General features: G+C 45.9%; 1 protein-coding gene across 1 annotated transcript in view; it reads right to left on the minus strand.

The window, feature by feature from the left end:
- Positions 1 to 6,108, minus strand: part of FHL1 (four and a half LIM domains 1) — a 77,128-nt gene extending 71,020 nt beyond the window's left edge. The window contains exon 1 of the mRNA XM_066249330.1: positions 5,953 to 6,108. The gene's annotated coding sequence lies outside the window, so the exon portion shown is untranslated. The remainder of the gene's footprint in view (positions 1 to 5,952) is intronic.
- Positions 6,109 to 9,735: the final 3,627 nt, after the last annotated feature.

The raw sequence follows: 9,735 nt of genomic DNA on the forward strand, positions 1-9,735 counted from the left end.
CCATGTTGTTGTAAATGATCCAATCATTTCTTATGGCTGAGCAGTATTCCATAGTATATATGTACCAAAGCTTTAATCCACTCATCCACTGAAGGACACTTGGGCTGTTTCCAGATCTTTGCTCTTGTGAACAATGCTGCCATAAACATGGGGGTATTTGATAAAATTCAGCACCCATTCATGATCAAAACTCTCAGCAAAGTGGGAATACAGGGAACATACCTCAACATGATAAAGGCCATCTATGACAAACTCACAGCCAACATCATAATCAATGGGCAAAAATTAAAAGCAATCCCATTATGATCAGGAACAAGGCAGGGGTGCCCCCTTTCACCACTCTTATTCAACACAGTCCTGGAAGTCCTAGCCACAGCAATCAGACAAAAAGAAATAAAAGGCATTCAAATTGATGACTTTTTAATAAAAATAACTTCCACAGAAAACAAACAAATGTTTAAATTGTGTAAGAAGATGACAAGTCTAAATATTGCCATTACTAAATTCTATGTGACAGTCCTGTGGCAGGTAGAAGGTGGGCTGCAGAAAGGATGTAAACACAATTCACTAACTTCCAAAATTACGGTTATGAAAAATGAGTTCCAAAAATGTAAGTAAGATGTTAAATGAAGCTCTCCAAAATGAGACTGACAGGCTTAGTTTGGAAAGATCTCCAGAACAAATTCCATGTTGCAGTCAGTTCTCATCAGTTGAGGAACGTAGAATAACTCAACTCTCCATTCTCTACCTGAATATATTCCAGCATCTACAACACAGTACCTCTGAAATACTTTTCATAGGACTGGTTACTCACTTCTCTGCAACCTGTTCCTCAGCTCATCCCCTTCATCAACCCCAAGCTTTAGATCAAGCAGCAGGGGACAGTGGCTTAGTTATAGAACTTGAGGTAAAATCCCAACTCTGTTGCTTATTAGTTGTACAATCTCAGACAAGTTACTTAACTAATCTTATCTGTAAAATGTGTGTAACTACTTTGCAGAGTTGTTGTAAGGTAAAATTACATAATGGCTATAAATTCAATTCATGCATTTTCTAGAATTGTAGTAGGCTTTCGAGTAATATTGGTTCTCCTTCTCCCCTTACTCCTGGCTACTTCAAGTATAATTAAATTTAATGTTCATGGTTCCAATTACTCTCAAGCAAGCTCATGGTATACAGGACATGTAGTAATTTTGATTTTGTTAAGTAAGATTTTGAATAGAGCACACCACAAAGGAGACAGTATGACATTGTGCTTAAAACCATGAACTTCTGAGGAGTACACAATCTTTTGCTGTCTACTTCCAACATCGACCAGCTGTGAGACCCAAGGCAAGTTACTTTAGCACTCTAAGCCTGGTTCCTTATTTATAAAATGAAGAGAATATATCATGTATACAATTGTCTGGCACAAAGTACAGTAATTCCCATCAATGGTAGCTGTTATGGTCTTTTTTTTTAAAGCATTTTATTTATTTATTTATTTATTTATTGACAGAGACAGAGAGAGGGACAGACAAGAAGGGAGAGAAATGAGAAGAATCAATTCTTCATTGCGGCTCCTTAGTTGTTCATTGATTGCTTTCTCATATATGCCTTGATGGCGGGGGGGCTACAGCAGAATGAGTGACCCCTTGCTCGAGCCAGCGACTTTGGGCTCAAGTTGGTGAGCCTTGCTCAAAATGGATGAGCCCGCGCTCAAACTGGCAAGCTCAGGGTCTCGAACCTGGGTCCTCCACATCCCAGTCCAATGCTCTATCCACTGCACCACTGCCAGGTCAGGCTGATACGGTCTTTTAATTATTCAGGTCCAGGACTAGTGAAGTGAGCTCAGCAAACTAGTCAAGTCCCACCAGAACACTGTCATTGTTCTCTACTCTCCTGAAGTTATATTTTATCGCATTTTGTAGAGGAAATTACATCAACCTCAGCACTACTGACTTTTTGGTTCCGATTATTCTTTGTTGGTAGAGCTTCCCTGTGTGCTATAGAATGTTAAAACAGCATCCTTGCTTTTCAGAGGTATACCAAACCCCAAGTTGTAACAGCCAAAAATGTCTCTGGACATTGTTCAATGTCTCCTAGGGGCAAAACTGCCCCAGTTAGAAACCACTGGTCTACCTAGCACTATTTGTAAAAAGGGGGATTCTGAAAGATCTCAGAAGGTAGCCCTATAGGAGGTCAAAGGTTTACTGGAGCTACTACTTAGTATTAGCTACTCTTCCGGGCTCCAATATCCATTATTATCCAGAATTCAAAGTTGACCACAGACAAATAATTTTTTGCCCAATTTGCTGTCAGAAGACGCTTTAAGTCACAGGAAAAATGCTAGCCTTCTCACTACACAGGGATACAAAATATGAACTGAAATAGCAGGAATTCTGCTATGTCCTATTCATTTTATGTAACTTTATCTTTTTCTTTTTAAAGAGCATAGGCCTCAAGATGACTTAAAAACCAAATTATTACTCAAAATTAAAAGTATGTCTTAGTTGAGGAGATGAGATAAAATTTATGCAATGAACAATTCTCTGGAAAAAAATAACTCCACTGTTTGCATGGCTAAAGCATGTTTAATGCATATAAAGTGCTATGTTATTGTCCAATAGACTCTGGACAACTCTTTATCAGTCACAACAAATTCACTATCTTTCATTTAATAATTGCACCAGAAGGCAGAAGCCGTTTTTTATTCACTGTGCACCCCTGCACCTAGCACAGGACCTCTGACAGAGGCAGTTACTCAATAAATGTTTGGTGAATAAATACATGATCATGTACTCTGCTTAATTAAGTACTCCACTGGCAAAAAAGAAAAAAAGAAAAAAAAATAGAAAGAAAAGAAACTTTCTTTGCTCTCATCCAACAGGAGCTGGAAAAAAGAAAAAAAGCTCTTTTAAAAGAAAATCATTACAGTCAACTCCTTTCTACCCCAAATCCCAACAATTGGAACGTTCAATTAACCAAAAAAAAAAAAAAAAATGTGTAGGCAAACGTTGGGGAAAGCAGCCAAAGAGATAAACTGAAGCAAGTGCCAACATTTGTTCAACTCCCACAAGGTTATAAAAGCCATGTTACTGGCACCAGAGGGGGAAAAGGGAGGGGTCTGGGGAAAGAAGGGAACCCGGAAGCAGAGAACAGGAAAACAGGGATCAGTCTCAGGCTAGCTTCTAGGCCTTCAACAAACTGTTGTTCTTTTAAATGTCAGAACTTTAGGGGGATGGGTCCATTTCTTACATAAAATCTTAATTTACAAATTATTCTTCAAATTAATGTTAGCAAAACCTTCAAGACTATTAGAAAGATATTTGATCGTATATTTGTTAATTTCTGAATGTCATCTTTTTTGTCCTTCAGTCCAACTCCATTTGCAATTTTTGTCTAAAAAAACTTGAGGCCCAGCACCCATCAACGTGCTCTGCTTCTCCCTGTAAAAGACTTTACCTCTTTCAGCATCCTTTTCAAAAGAGAGGGAAAAAATCAGACAAATCCCGCAGGCAAAAAATCCATGTATAACTTTTGACCCCTCAAAGGCTGTTCCTGTGTATCTTGTAGGGGGATTGGCTTCAGGACCCCAAAGGTACTCAATTCCGTGCATGTTTAAATCACTTGTATAAAATGGTGTAGATCAATGCATACAGTTGGCCCTCCCTATCGGCTTATTCCCAAGATCAAACCAAAAACAGTACATGTATTTATTGAAAAAAAATCACCATATAAGAGGACCTTTGAAGTTCAAACCTGTTGTTCAAGGGTCAACTGTACGATTTTCAGATTGTTGCCTATGCACAGAATGCATATCACATTAACATTAGAAATGGTGCACATAATAGTGTTTATTTAAATGTATTTTCCTTAATCTTTGAGACCCAAATCCCTATTACCACTTAAACATTTCCAGTAAACAAATAATTATCTTATTTCAGTGGTTCATTAGTTTGATACTTGTTAAATTAGCTCTAATACATTTGTAGCATACAAGAGAAATTTCTACCAATTTAAATCTTACACATTTTTTTTAACATTTTACTAAAAAATCTAGACTTGGTTAAAAACAAAACAAAACAAAAACAAACAAAAAAAACTTTCCTTCTCCAAAAACTCAATATGGGAATGGTAGCTTAGAATTCCAAAAAACAAAATATGACTACAGAACCAGTGTGGTACTATTAGACTATGTAATTATTGGGAGGTGGTTTGTACAAATCATGGCCTATCTGACCAATTTCCTGTTGCATAAAGATTATATTTGCTCTTTAAAACATTAAATAAGCATTTTTAAAGACTGAAGGTAAAGACTAGATTGGAACCTTATGTAACCAAAATAGAAAAGCAATATATAGCTTCACCACATGAAAGGCCTTAGTCTCTTTAATACGTATTCTTCTTAAGCATATAAGAGCATGAGTTTCCAAAGGCAAAGCTCCCATCCCAGAAGCCCTTGCTTCTTTAGTGTAAAGAATAGGGAGGTTTCTGTTCCTGGGAAACATGAGCTGGAGAAGGAAAAGCTTTGCAAAATTCCAAGGGACTCATAATTTAAATTTATGCTATTCTGCAAATATTCACATTCCCAAGGAACAACATAAAACTTACAGTAAACTGTCTTAATCAAGATAACAGAAAAATTATTCCTACTGCTTTATAAGCTTACCATACATTTGATAACCCATGGGAGAATTACCGGCGATTACAAAATGATGCCTCCAATTAGAAAAACTGGATCTATTCCAAAGTCAAATCAAAGGGGGCTCAGATAATCCCGATGGAATAATTTAAATAAATATAGAGGACTTCCAGCAAAGACATAGGACGTTTATTCGATTTCTACCTCTTCTGAAAGCTAAGCAAAATGCTACAACAACGGATCTCTTGCCGTTCAGGAAATTAAAAAAACAAATAATCTGGAGTCCTCTAAAAAACCGTATTCTCTTCTTTTCCCAAGGGGTCTCCCTGTTACGGTTTTTATTGTAAAGGGCAAAATCAAAACAAACTTGTGAAACTCACAGTCTCAAATGCAGAAAATAATACAGCACTGAACCCAAACCACCACACAGTCTTCCCTTGCTGATTTCCAAAAGTCTACCTAGTCCTGGACGATGAGAGGAGGCCACGAGGAATGGAAGGGAAAGAGAAACTTCGAAAGCAGAAAGCGCTCTCCCAAAGCCTAGAACAGATGACACCTTGCAGGGATTTCAAGCTTTTTGAGACGGAAAGGTCACACCCTACAGTTTCGAAAATCCACCTTCTAAGGCGTAACCAACGTGATAGAACCGTCCTCTCGCTTCCCTGGATTCTACGCCCGAGCTGAAATCCACCAGTCTCCCCACCCCCACTTGCCAACCCCCTGTCATCCCCTTAGAAGCAGAGCGCCCCCCAACACCCCAAGCATCCCCTGAGGAGACAACCCCAGCTCCCACGCATCCCCACTGCCACCATCCTCGTTGAGAGAATGAAGACAGGTCCCCGGTCACTCCCTCCCTAATCCTGGACAAGAAAGCCAAGGGAAGCCCCCATTTCATATTCATCTGCTCCCGGCAAACCCTGCTGGCTACCCTTCTGGAGAAAACCGAGAGGCGCTCTCACCCCGCCCGACCCCCTGGGCGAGAAAACCCAGAGCCCCCTGCCCTCCCACCTCCCCACCATTCCGCAGAGAATGTGGAGAGCACCCTCTCGCTCCTGCTCCCTCCCCAGCCGCTCTCCATCCGTACTGCCCATCACCCTTCACCACCTCGGCGAGAGCCCAGGGGAGGCCAAAGCTAGCACAGGAGGGGACCCCGCTGGGGGCGCCCCTGGTCCCCAGCCCCCGGCGGCGGGGGAGAGGCCGCAGGTAGCCGGCCCCTGAAGGCCCAGCAACCCCGAGCGACGGCAGCCACGGCGGCTCCCCGGGGACGCGGGCCGCTGGGCAGGAGGCACACACGCACGCACGCACACGCGGACAGAACGCGGGCTTACTGCCTGGGGATGCTCGGCCGCGCGGCTGTCCCGGCGGCGGCCGCTACCTGCGCCCAGACCGAGGCGCGGCGGCGGCGGCGCTGGCGGCTCCGGCTGCAGACTGAGCCCCCTCGGCGGGCGCGAGATGTAGGGCGCGGGAGGGACGCGACGGGAGGGGCGCGGAGGGGGCGGGGAGCCGAGGGGAAGAGAGGGAAGAGGAGGGAGCGCGCGCTAGGGCGGGCGCGGCTGGCCCGGGGCGGGGCTCTGCCCGTGGGTGCTGCGGCGTGGGGCGGGGTCGTGGGGCCAGTCCGCTGGGAGGAGGGAGCGGCGGCGCTGCCTGCAAGGCCTGGGCGCGCGGAGACGGTGGCTGACGGCCGGTGGCAGCGATCGCTTCCCCGCGGGGCCGACCCTGGCCTGGGGAGGAGGGCGAACTAGGGGCTCCCGGTCCCTCCTCCCTGGCGCCGCAGCCTTCGAGCTCGGTGGGGCGTCTCGAGTCACTGCAGGCAACCTCGTAACGGACAGTCGAGCGAAGGTGGCCTCTCGAGGGATCTCTGCTAACTTGCGTACCCCCTTCAAAGAGGCCTCGGTCCGGAACCTACCGCATTTCGCCCGCGACTGCACAACCTGTGGTTTGGAGTGGCGCCAAGGGACCCACCCTCGACCCTTCCCAGCAAGCAAAAGAGAAAGCGAAAAGAGCCCCATCCATAAGTCCGAAGCCACCATCCAGAGGGCTTTACATCACTTAGAAAAACACTGATGGCATGTGGCTCCTCGTTCATTCACTCAACATTAAGTTTACTGAGCTGAGCCTCTTTCTGTGCCAAGCACGGTGTCAGGCGCTGGGAGACAGCGCGGAGTCCTACAGAACACTCTCCAACCTGCCTAGGGAGCTTGCGATCTAGTAGGGCAGACGGATGATAAAACAAAGTTAGGAAAATAATCAAACCTGGGATAAGAACTGTGCAGGAACAAAGAGGATGCAAATTGTGTGGTTAGAAGGAGGATCTGGCATTTGAGCCCTGAAAGTTATGAAAGGAGCAACTATAAGAACAGCCAGGGCAAAGCCTTTCAGAAATAGAGAACAGATGCATGAAAGCCAGAAAGAGGGGGCAAATCTTGATGGCTTGGATCTAAGGTGATGATTATGATGGGCACCAGAAGGCTGGGGAGATCATAAAAATTTGGACATCCCTGGCTGATTGCTCAGTGGATAGAGCATCAGCCTGCCATATGGACTTCCCCTGTTGATTCTTGGTCAGGGCACACAGGAGAAGCAACCATATGCTTCTCCCCCTCTCCCTCTTCCTCTTCTTTCCCTCTTCCCCTCCCACAGCCAGTGGCTAAATTGGTTCAACTGTGGCCCCTGACAATGAGGATAGTTCCATTGGAGGACATCAGCCTCAGGCGCTAAAAATCGCTGGATACTGGGGGTCCCAGACTGGGGGTTGCCTGGGTGGATCCCGGTTGAAGTACATGTGGGAGTCTGCCTCACTATCTCCCCTCCTCTCACCTAAGAAAAATAAATTTAAAAAATTAAAAACAAATAAAAGGTTGGACAGGTTGGCAGGGACCATGAGTTCATGAACTATGGCCATTTTAGTCAATGGGCCAACCATTTTATTCCAAAAAATAAGAAGCCACTGAATGAATGAATGGCTTTACCCCAGGGACATTTGTAAGAAGTAAAATAGAAATCCCAGGTACCCCTGACTTATTTTCCCCCAATGCATAACTTGAATATAAGATCACAACCTGAATGTTGATGTACAAACTATCAATCTTGTTCAGATTACCCAACATTTTCTTGTACTGTACTTGTGTGTATATGTGTGTTGTAGGGCCAGTGGCCATCGCCGTCGTGGTCATGAAGACACAGGTTCTCAGTGGATTCAGGCAGATGGTAAAGGAACAGTGAAGCCAGAGGATGGTGGACCATTCTGTAATTAAAGTCTCATAATGGCAAATGAACAAACAGGTAGGGAAGACTGCTTTCCTCTCACTCAGGGCTCCCAAAGTCCTGACTCATTCTCCAGGCTCTTGCTCTGAACTCTTAGGCCCCCCACTAGCCTCAGCAGTTCCCAGCCAAATAGGCAGGGCTGAAATCCCAGGGTTCCCAAGCCCCTCAGCACTTTCTCTCTCTCTTTGCACAAAACAGGTTGAGGGGACATTTTCCAGCAAACAGTAGCAAACAATCACCCCTCCCCATGGGAGCAGGCAATCAGCATAGACTAGACACTCATGGCAGTGCCCCAATACAAGCGAGCAAACCTAAAAACATTTGTTTACCGAACATTCCACCCCTTTTGCTCACTTCACAATCTAAACCACAGGTATCGTTGTGCCAGGAATGAGTGTACATTATATAAAGAAACCCCATAGCAACAGCATAAGTTATACAATTGCAACAATTACAAAGGTGCTTTTCACAATGTCTCCCTTAGCAAGCACTCTGCCTAAGGTGCAAACTGGAGGCTCATCTCTAGCCCTCTACTCCACTGTAGGTGGGAGGGCCTCAGGGCCGTGTCTATGGAAACCTTAAGTGTCCTTGGTGCAGCTCTCCACTGGATGAAAAGCTTCCCGGTGCAGGAGGGCCTCCACCAGACCTAGGCCCCCCATCAGGGCCTCTCCTACTGTCCAAAAGCAGCATGTCCATCCAACAAGGGAGCCGGTGCCCCTATCTGGTTGCAGTCCAAGAGTCAGTTCACAAGAGACAGCCCAGCTGTCTGTGCAAATCACCAAGGTAAAGGTTCATTATAGGCAACTAGGTTCACAAAGGGCCTCAGGCCTCCCCCCTCATCCCTGCCTTCATGGCAGCTCTGAAGACACTGCCCGAAGGAGCAGCACATGCCAACAATGGTCAGCCTTTCTATCTCTGCTCTGGAGAGCATGATGCCATCCACCTCTGTGCCCCACAATTGCAGCAAGCCTACCAGGGGCTCAGTAGGAACTCTTTGCTGCTAGGTTTTTATCTTCTGGACGACCACTGGCTGGGCTCTGAGTGTGTGGATGGCAGCTTCTGCCCAAGCCTCCTCATCCTCAGAAGAGGAGCGGGAAATGCCTGCTCCTGCCAACTCAGAGCCCCTCTGCTGGCACAACTCCATCTTTAGCTCCTGTGGCTGCTGCCTCTCAGCCTGAAGCTGAATCCACCGTTGTGCCTCCAACAACTGCCGTTGCCAATGTTCAACTTTCAGGAGAAACTGCAACTTGAGAACTTGTTGAGAGTTCTTCTTCAGAGATCTTTTCAGTTCCAAGTACCATTGGTGCTCAGCCTGCATCTGCAGCTCTCAAACCCAGTCGGCCTCCCTCTCCAGTTCAAGCCATTGCTGCTACTGTGTGTGCAGGTCATGCTGGAGCTTATGATTTTGGGTAGCCTCTCACAGGGCTGTGAGAAACAGCCAGCCCATGGTCCCCAAAAGGAGTGCCATGGGGAACCATACACTGGGGAGCAACCGCCACTCCCCTACCCCACCCCTCAAGGGTGGCTGTGGCTCCATACCAATCTGATCTAAATTCTGCTGGCTGCACCAAATGTATGGCCGGTGACCATGCAGATTTGCATTGAATTCAAGCAGATGGTAAAGGAACAGTGGAGCTAGAAGAGGCTGGGCCATTTCATTTATTAAAGTTTCCTAACGGTGATGGACTGAGGAGCAAACAGGCTGGGAAGACTGCTATCCTTTCACTCAGGGCTCCCAAAACCTTAATTTATTCTCCAGACTCTCCCTCTGGAATCCTAGGCCCCCCACCAGCCTCAGCAGTCCCCAGCCAAATAAGCAGGACTGAAATCCCAGGGTTCCCAAACCC

The sequence above is a fragment of the Saccopteryx bilineata genome, chromosome X, assembly GCF_036850765.1.
Source record: "Saccopteryx bilineata isolate mSacBil1 chromosome X, mSacBil1_pri_phased_curated, whole genome shotgun sequence".
Classification (NCBI taxonomy): Eukaryota; Metazoa; Chordata; class Mammalia; order Chiroptera; family Emballonuridae; genus Saccopteryx; species Saccopteryx bilineata.